Genomic DNA, 15,738 nt, shown 5'->3' with positions numbered 1-15,738 from the left:
TATATATGATGTTAACACAGCATATTCCCCTTTGGCCTTTCAGAAGACCCTCCTCCCCAAAAGAATGGGCTTAACTCTAGGAAAAATATTTATCCTCAGATCTCTCAGGTTCATTATCTATAAAATAGTATGTTAATGGTACCTACCTCATATACAAATTTGCAAATCATGTGAGATATATGTAAGATCTGCAGAACACTGTATGCACTCAGTATATAATGCACAACGCTTATCTATTAAGTTGTTATTCAGTTCAGTTCAGTCACTCAGTCATTTCCAACACTGAGACCCCATGGACTGCAGCACACTGAGCTTCCCTGTTCATCACCAACTCCTGGAGCTTGCTCAAACTCATGTCCTCTAGTCAGTGATGTCATCCAACCATCTCATCCTCTGTCATCCCCTTCTCCTCCCACCTTCAGTCTTTCCCAGCATCAGGGGCTTTTCCAATGAATCCCTTCCTCACATCAGGTGGCCAAACTATGGGAGTTTCAGCTTCAGCATCAGTCCTTCCAGTGAATATTTAAGATGGACTGGTTGGATCTCCTTGCTGTCCAAGGGACTCTCAAGAGTCTTGTCCAACACCACAGTTCAAAAGCATCAATTCTTCAGCGCTCAGCTTTCTTTATGGTCCAACACTCACATCCATACATGACTATTGGAAAAACCATAGCTTTGACTATATGGACCTTTGCTGTCAAGAGAATGTCTCTGTTTTTTAATACGCTGTCTAGTTGGTCAGAACTTTTCTTCCAAGGAGCAAGTGTTTTTTAGTTTCATGGCTGCAGTCACCATCTGCAATGAATTTGGAGCCCCAAAAATAACGTCTGTCACTGTTTCCATTGTTTCCCCATCTATTTGCCATAAAGTGATAGGACCAAATGCCATGATCTTAGTGTTTTGAATGTTGAGTTTTAAGCCAGCATTTTCACTCTCCTGTTTCACTTTCATCAAGAGGCTCTTTAATTCCTCTTCGTTTTCTGCCGTAAGAGTGGTGTCATCTGCGTATGTAGGTTATTGGTATTTCTCCCAGCAATCTTGGTTCCAGCTTGTGCTTCACCCAGCCTGGCATTTCACATGATGTACTCTGCATATGAGTTAAATAAGCAGAGTGACAATATGTAGCCTTGCTCCTTTCCAATTTGGAACCAGTACACTGTTCCATGTTCTATTCTAACTGTTGCTCCTTGACCTGCATACAGATTTCATATGACGCAGATGAGGTGGTCTGGTATTCCCATCTCTTGAAGAATTTTCCAGTTTGTTGTGATCCACACAATCAAAGACTTTGACATAGTCGATAGAGCAGAAGTAGATATTTTTTTGGAACTCTCTTGCTTTTCCTATGATCCAATGGGTGTTGGCAAATTTGATCTCTGGTTCCTCTCTCTTTTCTAAATCCAGGTTGAACATCTGGAAGTACGTGGTTCATGTACTATTGAAGCCTTGCTTGGAGAATTTTGAGCATTACTTTGCTAGCGTGTGAGAAGAGTCCAATTGTGCTGTAGTCTGAGCATTATTTGGCATTGCCTTTCTGTGTGATTGGAATGAAAACTGACCTTTTCCAATCCTGTGGTCACTGCTGAGTTTTCCAAATTTGCTGGCGTATTGAGTGCAGCACTTTCACAGCATCATCTTTTAGGATTTGATGTAGCTCAACTGGAATTGCATTACCTCCACTAGCTTTGTTCGTAGTGATGCTGCCTAAGGCCCACTTGACTTTGCATTCCAGGATTTCTGGCTCTTAGGTGAGTGATCACACCATTGTGGTTATCTAGGTCATGAAGATCTTTTTTGTATAGTTTTTCTGTGCATTCTTGCCACCACTTTTTAATATTTCCTTACTATTTCCGTTCTTTCTTGTGCCACTCTTTGCATTGAATGTTCCCTTGGTATTTCTAATAATTTTCTTGAAGAGATCTCTAAATTTTCCCCTTCTATTGTTTTCCTCTATTTCTTAGCATTGATCTCTGAGGAAGGTTTTCTTATTTTTCCTTGGTATTCTTTGGAACTTTGCATTCAGATAGGTATATCTTTCCTTTTCTCCTTTGCCTTTAGCTTCTCTTCTTTCTCAGCTATCTGTAAGGCCTCCTCAGACAACCATTTTATCTTTTTGCATTTATTTTTTCTGGGGGATGGTCTCGATCATTGCCTCCTGTGCAATATCATGAACCTCTGTCCATAGTTCTTCAGGCTTTTTGTTATCAGATCTAATCCCTTGAATCTATTTGTCACTTCCACTGTATAATCATAAGGGATTTGATTTAGGTCATACCTGAATGGTCTAGTGGTTTTCTGTACTTTCTTCAATTTAAGTCTGAATTTGGCAGTAAGGAGTTCATGATCTGATGCCAGAGTCAGCTCCCAGTCTTGTTTTTGCTGACTGTATACAGCTTCTCTGTCTTCAGCTGCAAAATATATAATCAATCTGATTTTGCTATTGGCCATTCAATGATGTCCATGTGCAGAGTATTCTCTTGTGTTGTTGGGAGAGGATGTTTGCTATGACCAGCGCATTCTCTTGGCAAAACTCTATTCGCTTTTGCCCTGCTTCACTTTGTACTCCAAGGCCAAAGTTGCCTATTACTCCAGGTATCTCTTGATTTCCTACTTTTGCATTTCAGTCCCCTATGATGAAAGAACATCTTTTTTGGTGTTAGTTCTAGAAGGTCTTGTAGGTCATCATAGAATTGTCCAACTTCGGCTCTTCAGCAGTAGTGGTTGGGAGATAGACTTGGGTTACTGTGATATTGAATGGTTTGCCTTGGAAACGAGCAGAGATCATTCTGTCATTTTTGAGACTGCACCCAAGTACTGCATTTTGTACTCTTTTGTTGACTGTGAGGGCTACCTCATTTCTTCTAAGGGATTCTTGCCTACAGTAGTAGATATAATGGTCATCTGAATTAACTTCACCCATTCCAGTTCATTTTAGTTCACTGATTCCTAAAACATTGATGTTCATTCCTACCATCTCTTGTTATTATTAGTGGACTATATGCCTGGCTATTAGGGCTCTGGAAGCCCAAGTTTTCAGTGTTTCATGTCCCTTAGATTGCTCTGATCATCCTTTGTGGAACATAAATCTCCCATCTTTGGATGAGAGAAACACAGTTTTCAATTCATACAGAGATGGAGAGAAGCTTAAATAGAATTTCAATAGCATTTAACATTTCCCTCTGCAAAGGAATAATTTTTTCACAATTTGTCTGTTTTTCTGTGGCTCTGTGCTTCATTATTATTGCCTCCTACTATATCATATCATCCATGTAGTGTTCAGTTAACCTGGATTTTCTAAGTCAGGAACCACTAGCACGTTTGACTTGTAGTTTTGAAAATACTGCTCTTGTCTTCTCTGTTATTACCTGTATCTACATAAAACTGTCATCTTTCAAAAATCCTGTTGGTTTTATTTTAAAGAAAACTTTCACTAAAGACAGATTAACATATGTTTAATTTACCATTTTAATTTGGATATCTCTTAAATCTACTCAGCTTTGATGATAACTCCAAGATGGCAGTACACTGTTTAGAGGGTTGCCAATAAACCCTGTGTTACACATTCAAGTAGAAACTAATCTTTATCTTTTATCCTTGAAACACGTTGTTTTTTTAAAATATTTTGGAATCATCATCCTTCTTGTTTCCACCCACTATGTAACTACCTATGTCTCTTTCTGGCCCTCTCTTACTTCTCTTCCCAATCTTTAAATATTAGTATATATTAGGGCTGATGTCTTGGTTAGCTTCCTTTCTTTGTCAACTTTTATGTCTCATGTTATTTAAATCCATAGTTTAATAGATAACTGGAAAGTATCTACTCTATAGTACAGGGAACTCTATTCCAAGCTCTGTAAAGATCTATATGGGAAAAAAATCTGAAAAAGAATGAATATATGTATATATGTAAGAGATTAACTCTGCTGTACACTTGAAACTAGCACAACATTGTAAATCAACTATACCCCAATAAAAAGACTAATTACATGATTTTATTCAATTGCTAATTTTATTCTAAATTCCAAATTTATATCTTAAACTTCTAACTTTACATTCTACCTCAGATTTGTCCTACTTATCTTAAGTTTGGCATAACCACAACCAAATTCCTTTTTTGTTTATATATTTTATTAAAAAATTTTATTTATTTAAGTTGAAATATAGCTGATTTACCCTGGGAGAAGGGAATGACTGACTACCCACTCCAGTATTCTTTCCTGGAGAATTCTGTGGACAGAGGAGCCTGGTGGGCTACAATCCATAGGGTCCAAAAGAGTTGGATACAACTGAGAGACTAATAGACATACATATAGCTGATTTACGACATTGCGTTCAAGTTTCAGGGGTACAGCAAAGTAATTCATGTATATATATATATACATACATATACACAAATATTTTTTCAGATTCATTTCCATTATAAGTTATTCCAGTGTATTGAATATAGTTCTCTGTGCTATACAGTAGGTCTTTGTTGTTCATCAATTTTATAGGTACTAATGTGTATTTGTTAATTCCATACTCCTTTTTATCCTCCCTCCTTCTCTTTTGGTAACCATAGGCTTGTTTTCAATGTCTGTGAGTCTGTTTCTGCTCGCAAATAGGTTTTTGGTATTATTTTTAATATTCCACATAAAATGATATTACATAATATTTATCTTTCATTTTTGGGTTGCTTCCATGTCTTGGCTATTGTAAGTAGTGCTGCCATGAACACTGGAGTACATTTAACTTTTCAAATTAGAAGTTTTGTCTTTTCCAGATATCTCAGGAATGGGATTTCTGGGTCATATGGCAACTCTGTGTTTAGGCTTTTAAGGAACCTCCATACTGTTTTCAATAGTGGTTGCTCCAGTTTACATTCTCCCTAACAGTGCATGAGGTTTCCTTTTCTCCACACCCTCTCCAACATTTATTATTTGTAGACTTTTTGATAATGGCCTTTCTGACAAGTATGAGGTGATACCTCACTGTAGCTTTGATTTGTATTTCCTTTAATAATTAGCAATATTGAACATCTTTTCATGTGCCTCTTGGCTATCAGTATATCTTCTTTGGAGAAATGTCTATTTAGGTCCTATGCCTACTTTTTCCCTTATTCCCAGTTTTTGATTGCTATAACCTTTTTCACAAAACTAGAAAAAATAATCCTAAAATTTTTATGGGTCCACAAAAGACCCAGAATTGCCAAAGCAATCCTGAGGCAAAAGAACAAAGCTGGAGGCATAGCCCTTCCAGACTAGAGACAATACTACAAAGCCACAGTAATCAAAACAGTATGATATTGGCACAAAAACAGACATATAGATCAATGAAAGAGAATAGAGAAGCCAGAAATAAACCCATATGCCTAAGAAACCAGAGATAAACCCATATACCTATAGTCAATTACCTTTGATAAAAGAAGCAAGCATATACAGTAGAGAAAATACAGCCTTTTTGGAAAGCTGGACAGTCACATGTAAATCAGTGATGTTAGAACATACCCTAACACCATACTCAAAAATAAAATCCAAATGTCTAAAAGACTTAAATATAAGACATGACACCATAAAACTCCTAGAAAAGAGCATAGGCAAAACATTCTCTGACATCAATGATAGCAATATTTTCTTAGATCAGTTTCCTAAGACAAATAAATAAGGATTTTAACAATAAGTAGGTACCATTAAGAGCACAGTTGCTTAGTTGCTAAGTCGTGTCTGACTCTTTTGTGATCCCATGGAATGTAGCCCACCAGTCTCCTCTGCCCATGAGATTTTCCAGGCAAGACTACTGAAGTGGGTTGCCATTTCCTTCTGCAGGGGATCGTCTCAACCCAGGGATCGAACACATTTCTCCTAATTGGTAGTCGGATTCTTTCATGCTCAGTCACAAGAGGAGCTCCAGAAGGAAATAAAAGTAAAAATAAACAAATAGATGTATGGATGCTCAGTTGCTCAGTCATGCCTGACTCTTTGTGACCTCGTAGGCTATAGCCTGCCAGACTCCTCTTTACATAGGATTACCCCAGCAAGAATACTGGAGTGGGTTGCCATTTCTTCCTCCAAGGGATCTTCCTGACTCAGGGATCCAACCCTCATCTCCCGAATCAAAATTATAAACTTTTGCACAGCAAAGGAAACTGTAAACAAAATGAAAAGAGAACCTACAGACTGGGAGAAAATATTTGCAAATGAAGCAACCTACAAGGGCTTAATTTTCCAAATATACAGACAACTCATACTGTTGAATATTTGAAAAAAACAAACAATATAATCAAATTCTTAATTTACACTCTATTACAAATGTATGTCTCTTCTATATATCTGTCAAATATCAGTAGTCATCTAGCAGTTGACCTTATACACATGAAATTAATTCTCTGACATTTTTATTTCTAATAGATGCACTAAATTATGACAGTTTAAAAAAATCATCTATAGTGCTAATAGGTGTCAGAATAGTGGTTCTTTGTGGATAAGGGTGTTGTAATTGGGAGGTGCAAGAAGGAGGCCTTTTGTGTGTGTTGATGTTCTATTCCTGATCTCATTGTTGGTGACACAGGTGTTCGTTTTGTGATAAACCAATAATATGCACACTTATGATTGTTGGACACTACTGTCTCTTGATCTCAGATGTATATTCTCCAGAATTATAAGACAATTAATTTCTGTTACTTAACCTATCCAATTTGTTATGGAAGCTCTAGCAAACTGATAAGCAAATCTTCATAAATAAGCTCTGAAAGGAGGAAGATGTGCTCAATTGTGTCTGACTCGTTGCGACCTCAGGGACTGTAGCCCGACAGACTCCTCTGTCCATGGAATTCTCTAGGCAAGGATACTGGAGGGGGTTGCCATTCCCTTCTCCAGGAGATCCTCCCACCCCAGGGATCGAACCCCGGCCTCCTATGTCTCCTACGTTGGCACACAGATTCTTTATCACTAGCACCAAGTTATAGTTTATAACATTATCTTATTTTTATGCTTAAGTAATTTAATTATTTCTATTGGGGGGATTAATAGTTCAATCTTACCTGAGTGTCCTCGGCGAAAACCTGAAAGGGAAGGGAATCTTTCATTAGGCCTCTTAGACTGATGGGGAATAGAGATCAGAAGCATAATATTATAATAATCAATGTTATAAAAAGTCAAAATGTTATAGTTTTCTTTTATATGATTCTATAGTTGTTTAATAATTTTCAGAAAAATTATTTTTAGTCATTATCATGTGTGTAAAGCTTTTAAATCCTACTGTTTTCAATTCTTTTAGCTATTCAAAAATATATTCACTAATAGTTATATTATGTAAGGCTTGATATTTTATGGGTCTTGGCCAAATTTACCTGAAATTTAATTAGAATATCCTATAAACCTGAGAAAAGAATTATTATGGAATAAATGAGATTTATAAGTATGAATGCAAGGCTCTCATAAAATATTTAGTTAACCTGATATGACAATATATGAGGAAATTTTACATCTTGAACAAGTAAGTTTTGATCAGAATAAGAATAATTTAAAAATGAGAAAATATGATAATGTATATTTCCAAAATAATTTCTTCCTCGTTAATTAGCACCAAAGCATCAGGTTTTTTTTGCCATGTCATTTCTTCACAAATTTATTTTCTTTGTTTAAAAAGTATATAAAATCCTATTTTGATGATTTCTTAGTTTTTACATCTATGAGACCTCTGTATGGACAAAATTAATTTATTTATCCTGCTAATCTACCTGTGTCAACTTAATTATTAGACCAACTAAAAGACAAAAGGAGAGTGAGGGAATTTGTTTCCTTCCCTGAGAATCTCTTTTTTTCCCAAATAATGCAGGGCAAAATTGATATTATTCTTTCCTTATTTTCATTTTCCCAATCATTTTATTGGGCTTTGTCATAATTTATTTCATTGCATTTTTGATATCTTACCCCGTTCTTTGCATCTTTTTATGCAACAGAAAAATGGGATTATCATTATTATTATGAAAATTATTCCAATTACTCCAGTTTCAATTAAAGTTGTATCTTTCCATGAAAATTTTTCTGAAAAAAAAAATAGACATGTGCAGTTAGATTCAATATTCATTTTTTGCCCCCTTTCATCCCCAAAGAATCCACTTTCATTTTTCTTCTCCCATCTGGAGGAATTTAAGAGTTGTCTCTATGTTCGAAAAAACAAAAACATGTTTTTTTAACGTCAGCTGTGTTTGGCCAATGAATGGTTGGTTAATTTAATTTAGCCATAGAGGACTAAATTAGGAAAGAATACTTGCAGAAACTTTTTATGGCACCCAATCAAAACAGTGAAAGGAAATATAATTTAAAATTTGCCGAGAGTAAAGCACAAAAACTACAAAACATCTCCATATACTGTTGAGAGTGATGCAGAAGTATATTTTGTGATAGAAAGAATAATGGTCTTTTAAAAATTCCCAAATACTAATTAATCCTTGTATTCTGAGAGTTTGTTATCTTACATAGCAAAAGGGCCTCTGCAAATGTGATTAAGCTAAAGATATCCAGATGGGGAGGCTATCTTTGATTCTCTTGGTGGGTCAAATGCAATCACGAGGATCAAGTGAAAGATGGAGGTGGAATGTCCGAATTAGAGGAGGTGTGAAGAAAAAAGAAGGCAATGTGTGGAAGAAAGGTACATTTAAAAATTGTGTAGGCTTCAAACTGAGAGACAAATTTGAATATATTTATATGCCTTCTCAGGTGAGACAGTGGTAAGGAATCAGCTGCCAATGCAGGAGACATGAGTTAGATCCCTGGGCCAGGAAGATTCCCGGGAGTAGGAAATGGCAACCCACTCCAGTATTCTTGCCTGGAAAATTCCAGGGACAGAGGAGCCTGGCAGGCTACAGTCCATGGCGACACAGAGAGTTGGACACAATTGAGCACATGCAAGCTTCAATCTGAGAGATAAATTTTTCCAGGTGCCTCTAGTGGTAAAGAACCTGCCTGCTAATGCAGGAGACATGAGAGACGTGGGTTTGAACCAAGGGTGGGGAAGATCCCCTGGAGGAGGAGATGGCAACCCACTCCAGTATTCTTGCCTGGAGAATCCCATGGACAGAGGAGCCTGGCGGGCTACAGTCCATGGGGTCTCAAACAGTCAGACATGACTGAAGCGACTTAGCAATATGCCTAGGATCATAATATGCCTAGGATAATGTCTTCTTAAATTTTTTCATTAATACTTTGTAGTTTTCTGTATATAGATATTTTATCTCCTTGGTTAAATATATAGGATTGTTTTCTTGATTTTGTCTTTCGATATTTTGCTGTTATTGTAAATAAATGATTTTTGTGGTTTTCTATCTTGAAAATTTATATAATTTGTTTATGAGTCCTAGAAGATTTCGTGTGAAGTCTATGGTTTTCTACATGTAGAATATGCAATTTGGGAATAGAAATAATTTTACTTTTCCATTGTGACTTGGATAGCTTTACCTTTTTCATGTGTAATTGCTCTTGCTGGTACCTTCATTACCATGCTGAATAAAAGGGAGAGAGTGGGCATGCTCACCTTTTTCAGGATCTTTAAGAAGAAGCTTTTCGCTCTTAATTATAATGCTAGCTGTGGGCTCTTCACATATGGCCTTTATTGTGTTTAGTTCCTTCTATCTCTATTTTGTTTGGAATTTTTCTTTTTTTAAAAGTCTGAATGGAAGTGGAATTTTGTTAAATGCTTTTTCTGCATCAATTGAGATGACCTTTTTGTTTTAAATATTGCATTCTGTTATGTTGTATCACATTGATTGATCTGTATATGTAGAACCAACCTTGTATCCCAGGGGTAAATCCCATTTGGTCATAGTGTATAATTTTTTGATGTGCTAGCATTTGACTGAGGATTATTACATCTATGTCTAAGCAGTACTAAGAGAGAAGTTTATAGTTATAAAAGAAAGTGAAAGTGTTAGTCGCTCAGTTGTGTCCAACTCTTTGCAACCCCATAGATTGTAGCCCGTCAGGCTCTTCTTGTCCTTGGGATTCTCAAGGCAAGGATACTGGAGTGAGTTGCTATTCCCTTCTCCAGGGGATCTTCCTGACCCAGGCATTGAACCCTGGTCATCTGCCTTGCAGGCAGGTAAAATGGAAAGAAAATGAAAGTGTTAGTCACTCAGTCAATAGTTTAAAAAGACTACACAAAAAATAACCTCCAAAATTTAAAATAAAAAACAAATAAATTTAATGTTATACCTCAAGGAACTATGGAGAAGGAAACGGCAACCCACTCCAGTATTCTTGCCTGGAGAATCCCATGGACAGAGGAGCCTGGTGAGCCACAGTCCATGGGGTCACAAAGAGTCTGACATGACTGAAGTGACTTAGCACAGCAAGGAAATATAAAAACAATAAGCTGAACTCAAAGTTAGTAAAAGAAAGGAGATAGTAAGGTTCAGAGCAGAAAGCAAAAACAATGAAAAAAATTAACAAGACAAACAGTGAGATTTTAAATAAAGATAAAATTTGCAAGCACTTAGCCAGACCCTGATAGCTCAGTTGGTAAAGAATCCGTCTGCAATGCAGGAGACCCTAGTTTGATTCCTGGGTTGGGAATATCCCCTGGAGAAGGGATAGGCTCCCACTCCAGTGTTCTTGGGCTTCTTTGCGGCTCAGCTGGTAAAGAATCCACCTGCAATGTGGGAAACCAGGGTTGGATCCCTTGGTTGGGAAGATCCCCTGGAGAAGGGAAAGGCTAACTCCCATAATCTGGCCTGGAGAATTCCCTTGGGTCACAAAGAGTCAGACACGACTGAGTCACTTTCACTGGCACTTTCTTTCACTTAGTTAGACAAAGAAATTAAGAAAAGACTCCAATAAATAAAAAATGAGTGAGGAGACATTAAACATGATGCCTGAGAAATTTTTAAAAAAGGATACTAAGGCCTGTTCCTCCTCTGTATATTTTCTTTGGAAAAAACATCTTCTATTCAGTTCTTCTGCCCTTTCATAAATCAGTTTTTTTTTTTTCCTATTGAGTTATATGAACTGCTTATATAGTTTGAATATTAACCCATTTTGGTCATATCATTTGCAAATATTTTCTTCCATTCAGTAGGTTGTCTTTGTTTATTTTTCTTTTGTTTCCCTTGCTTGAGGAGAAAGTTCTAAAAACATATTGCTAAGACATGTCAAAGAGTATACTGTCTATGTATTCTTCTGGAGTTTTATGGTTTCTGGTCTTACATTAAGGTCTTTAATCTGTTTTGAATTTATTTTGTATATAGTGTGAGAAAATGTTCTAATTTCATTCTTTCATATGCAGTTGTCCAGTTTTCCCAGCACCAAACTTTCAGCTATAAGATGAATAATTGCTAAATAATAAACAACATGACAGAGGTAATTAACAGTGCTTTACATTATAGATGAACATTGTTAAGGGAATAAATCTTAAGATGTCTCATCACAAGAAAATTTTTTCTATTTTATGAATATGTATTTATATGAGATGAGGATGTTCATTAAAATTCTTGTGATAATCATTTCATGATAAATGAAAGGCAAAGATGCCTTATGCCTTAAACTTATATAGTTCTGTTACATCTTAAACTTGAAAGAAAAAAATTACTGTGTATTTAAAAAAGAATTTGTACAGATTAGTCCTAATTCTGCCTGAGTAATACCCTCAGTTGACTATTGATCAAGCTAGATGTCCATTATGTATTTGAAAGTAAAATAATTGCTACATTTCACAAAGCTTTCCTTTCCCTAAATCTTTTATTTATTTATTCATTCTTTCTCCATTAAAGTTTGTGGACCCTGCATATTCTGGAAAATATAATCTGATGTCTTTAGCATTGTTGATCCCAGAGTTAATACAGATTTTATGTGACCACTGAATCATGAAATGATAGAGTGAGTTTATCAGATATGGTCCATGGAAATTACTTTCTTCAGATACATTAAAACACTGTTCACATCTTTTCTTGGCACCATTCAGAAGCCTAGTGTTATAAATATTCAGATCTATGACTTCACTCATTTATTAAACTTACCATTTCCTCCAGGCTTCTGAGAGATGCCTTGGTAAAACAAAGCAGGCATGATGATTAGAAGAGCAGTTGAGTTGATACTGAATAATTTAATCAAAATGTAAGATGTGAAAAATGGAATCCCAGCGATCTCTTAGTTGGCTCCTATATAGAAAACAGTGTTTTTCTTTGCTTCTTTCCTGTAAACAAACAAAAATCACGACTCAGGTCTGTTTTCCTCAGGAAAACAGAACCCCATCATTCCCTGGGAGTCAAGGGAAGATTTCTATCTGGGTTGGGCCATGGTGGGAATTCAAGGAGAAGTTGGGATGAGGAGGAGCTCCTCTTCTGGGTCCTGCGCTGTGAGTGAGGTAACCTCATCTGACAGCACCAGCACAGGGGAGTGAGGGAAGCTCCGCTGCCTGACCACAAACCTGCTATCATTCTCATCTTCCTTCCCAAAGGAGGTATAAGAAGGTGGAAGAGGTAGGAAAGATTGCAAACCTTTAGAAGAAGGTTTGCCTGAATGAGTTCTTGCATTGGTTTTGGATGAGTAATTGAGCTGAAGTGAGGAAGTGCAGGTGAAAAGTGATTCACCTTGTTCTCATCTGACACAGAATAAATGCCTCTGCTGGATAGACAGTGATGGAAAGAAAACCAAGGGACGTAGAGATAATGTAAGGAACATGCAGTGGATCCAGAACCAACTAGGACAGAACTAGATAAGTTCAGCACCAGAGAGAGCAAGGTAAAAGCCTAATATCTAAGGTTGGAGGGGATTACAGGTTTTCTAGAAGAGTCCTTAAGGCTTTTCTACTAGAACGAAGATGGACAAATCATGAGAGTTGAATATGCTAAAATTATTTTTCTTAGATTCTCTGCTGTCTCTATTGACCTTTGTCAGATCCTTCACACATAGACACACACACACACACACACTCTCTTTCTCTGTTTAACACTGCCCTTCTTCTATCTGATAAAAGTTTCTTTTTACACTTACCTGGCTTAATCACCAACAGAAAATATCAGTTTCTTAGCATACATTGGACATCTCTCTTCTCCTCTGAAGCCTCCTCTGAAATACTGAAGCCCTAGAAGCATCAGTTAGACCACTCACTTGTTTCCCTTCTATGTACTCCAACCAACAGGGACATAAGTGTAGCACAAGGAAAGGAGATAGCAGGGAGGGGACTTTAGACTGCACTCTGCTCTTCTCCATTCATGTGACCATAATAAAAACCTCACATGAAAATAAAGCCAAGTACTATTCAGATATATATATGTGCTCATATGAACACATACACAGACTGCCTTTTCTCCTGCTTTTATTGCTTTTATTATTATTTTAAAGATCATTGCATATAGTAGAGACTTAAATGATACATTCTCACAACAGCTTCCCAGATTTATGTATTTACTTAGATCAGAGGGAGGAATGTGTATATATGCTACCTCTACGAGTTTTTGCAGTCTTAGCCTTATTAATCCTACAGTTTATGGAAAATCTACCCAGGATGTTGAGAATAGCTGATTTCTACATCTCCAACCCCATAAATATTTCTAGCCCATTCATTCAAAAAGTTGCTGCAGATATTTCCAATCATCAAGAGTTTATTTTCTCCAGGATATTCCCATGAATTATGTATTATCAGCCCATAAAATTAAATTAGAACTCTAATGATTATTCTAGGCAAGAACACAGGAACCATCTACCTTTCATGTGTTGTGGAACGTGTGCATTCAGTCTAATCAATTAGGACAAAAACTAAATCCTAGGGATCATCAGCTGAATTTACAAGATGTCTCCTGGTATCTTGCATTTGATCCCTGATAGACAAGTGTAACTGACTCTCAAGGTTCTCAGGTCCCACACTGATGTCAACATGATGCATTTCTTTTGCCTTGGAGGTGTTTACACCTGGTGTGAGAATGCTGTACAAGGTTCTGTCTCTCACATGGTGATTTGGGTGACTTAGTGCAAAAAATTCTCAAACCTATCCCCTCCTGCTGTTCAACTAGAGAAAATATGCACACAGAAACCTTTGTAGATGAGAAATGCTGAATGGTGCTATTTGGAGGATGTTCATTTAGATTAACAGAGAAGATTAATAACAGATTTCAGTGATCTTGAAAGCACAAGGGACATCAGAAAGGAAAACACCTCCTTAAACCTCTCCCCTGCTTTGGAGAATGTCAGGGACTTGAAGGATGTAATAATGGCCTGCAACTGTGTAGCACGTATGAATACCTCATCTCTCTGAGTCTACCTAGTAATCACTAGTAACTCTCTTTTTACTGGACAAATTGTTAGTTCTATGGTAATTGTCAAATAGAAAAAGTTTAGGAAAAATCTAAAAGCAAAAAAGTAACAGTCAAGTCCTACCATAAAAATTCCATGAAAAATATCCGGAGTTTCTGTCAGATAAACTCACTCTTGGACTTCTCAGGTGGTACTAGTAGTAAAGAACCCACACGCTGATGCAGGTAGACATAATAGCTATGGGTTTTTTTTTTTTTTTTTTAATTTTGTTACTGACTTGCACAATGTGAAACAGGGTTAAAACCTAGTAAATACATTAACAGCAAATGAACAACTGAATGAATGAATTTCATGTTTCCATATATTTACTGTCTATCCCATTGTATTGCCACCTGTATTTTCAAGGTAAGTCATATAGAATAATCTTCAAGTCGTTTCCCCCCAAAGTTTACTGATTTTCTCATCTCTTTTTGCTGTTTAAGAACTCTCTACTGAGTGTAATAAGTGCCTGTCTCTCTTTCTCTCTCTTTTTTCTTCCATTTTGGTATATTGTTTATCTTTAATCATTTTACTTTAGATAATGAGAAATCAAGTCTTACAAGATTTTATTGTCTACATGAGAATGATTGCAATAATAACTCAGCCACAATTGATGAGTTAGCAAAGATATCTGGGCTATATATGGTTGACCTTTGTCCACAAGGGAGGGGAGAGATATAGTTTTATTGCTGGGAAAGTAACTTGATAAGAAACTTTATACATGTTTCATTTTTAAAACCGAGAAAATCTTCCAGGTTCAAAAACATATTGGGACATTTCAGAGGCAAAATCCTGACAGAAATGGTGCACAAGAGCAATTAGAGAAAAGGAGATTTGAAAAGATTTTAACAATCGAATATAATACAGGTCAAAGTAGTTTTTGAGAAAGACAAGAGCAAATATGTGGAGGGAGCTGACAGAATCTTGGAAGATTATTTCTATATCAAGATATAATGATGACTGTGAAGGTTGTTGGTACTGCATATATAGGGGATGACTCTGGGCTCAGCCTAGGTGTTGTAATAATTAGATAATTATTAGTATAATGATAATTATTATTATAATATAATAAAGTAATTAGATACAAACCTCATGGGACTTGGCAGTGTTTGAGCTCCCCTCTTGAAAGAGCCAAATGGTGACAAAACAGAAGCACAACTAAATAAGAGGCAAAAATGCAGCTGGACCACTTTCATGATTTACCTGTACAGACAATTCCAGTTTCTCACACTTGTTCTTTGTCCTAAGCACTTAGAGATGCCCCGTTTCCCAGAGCCTGCTGTTCTCTCTGCTCTCATCATATTTCTCCCAGTCTTTGAGAGTCTTGGCCTCCAGAAGCATTCACTCTCCATGGAATCTAACCTCATGTAGATTACTTTAGTCAGTTTATAACTGTAGCCTAACTGACTACTTTAGCTTCCCTGGTGACTCAGTGGTAGAATTCTGTCTGCTGAGCAGGAGACATGGGTTCAAT

The 15,738-nt window shown here is 36.6% G+C and overlaps 1 long non-coding RNA gene across 1 annotated transcript; it reads right to left on the bottom strand.

The window, feature by feature from the left end:
• Positions 1–6,929: 6,929 nt before the first annotated feature.
• LOC133059086 (uncharacterized) lies at positions 6,930–13,148 on the bottom strand. The gene is made up of 4 exons (XR_009693481.1): positions 12,966–13,148; positions 11,990–12,165; positions 7,911–8,024; positions 6,930–7,039 (listed from the first exon to the last, which is right to left on the bottom strand). It is a non-coding gene; the product is annotated as an uncharacterized LOC133059086 (long non-coding RNA).
• Positions 13,149–15,738: the final 2,590 nt, after the last annotated feature.

The sequence above is a fragment of the Dama dama genome, chromosome 7 (genome assembly GCF_033118175.1).
Source record: "Dama dama isolate Ldn47 chromosome 7, ASM3311817v1, whole genome shotgun sequence".
Classification (NCBI taxonomy): Eukaryota; Metazoa; Chordata; class Mammalia; order Artiodactyla; family Cervidae; genus Dama; species Dama dama.
This window is presented reverse-complemented; position numbering and strand designations above follow the sequence as displayed.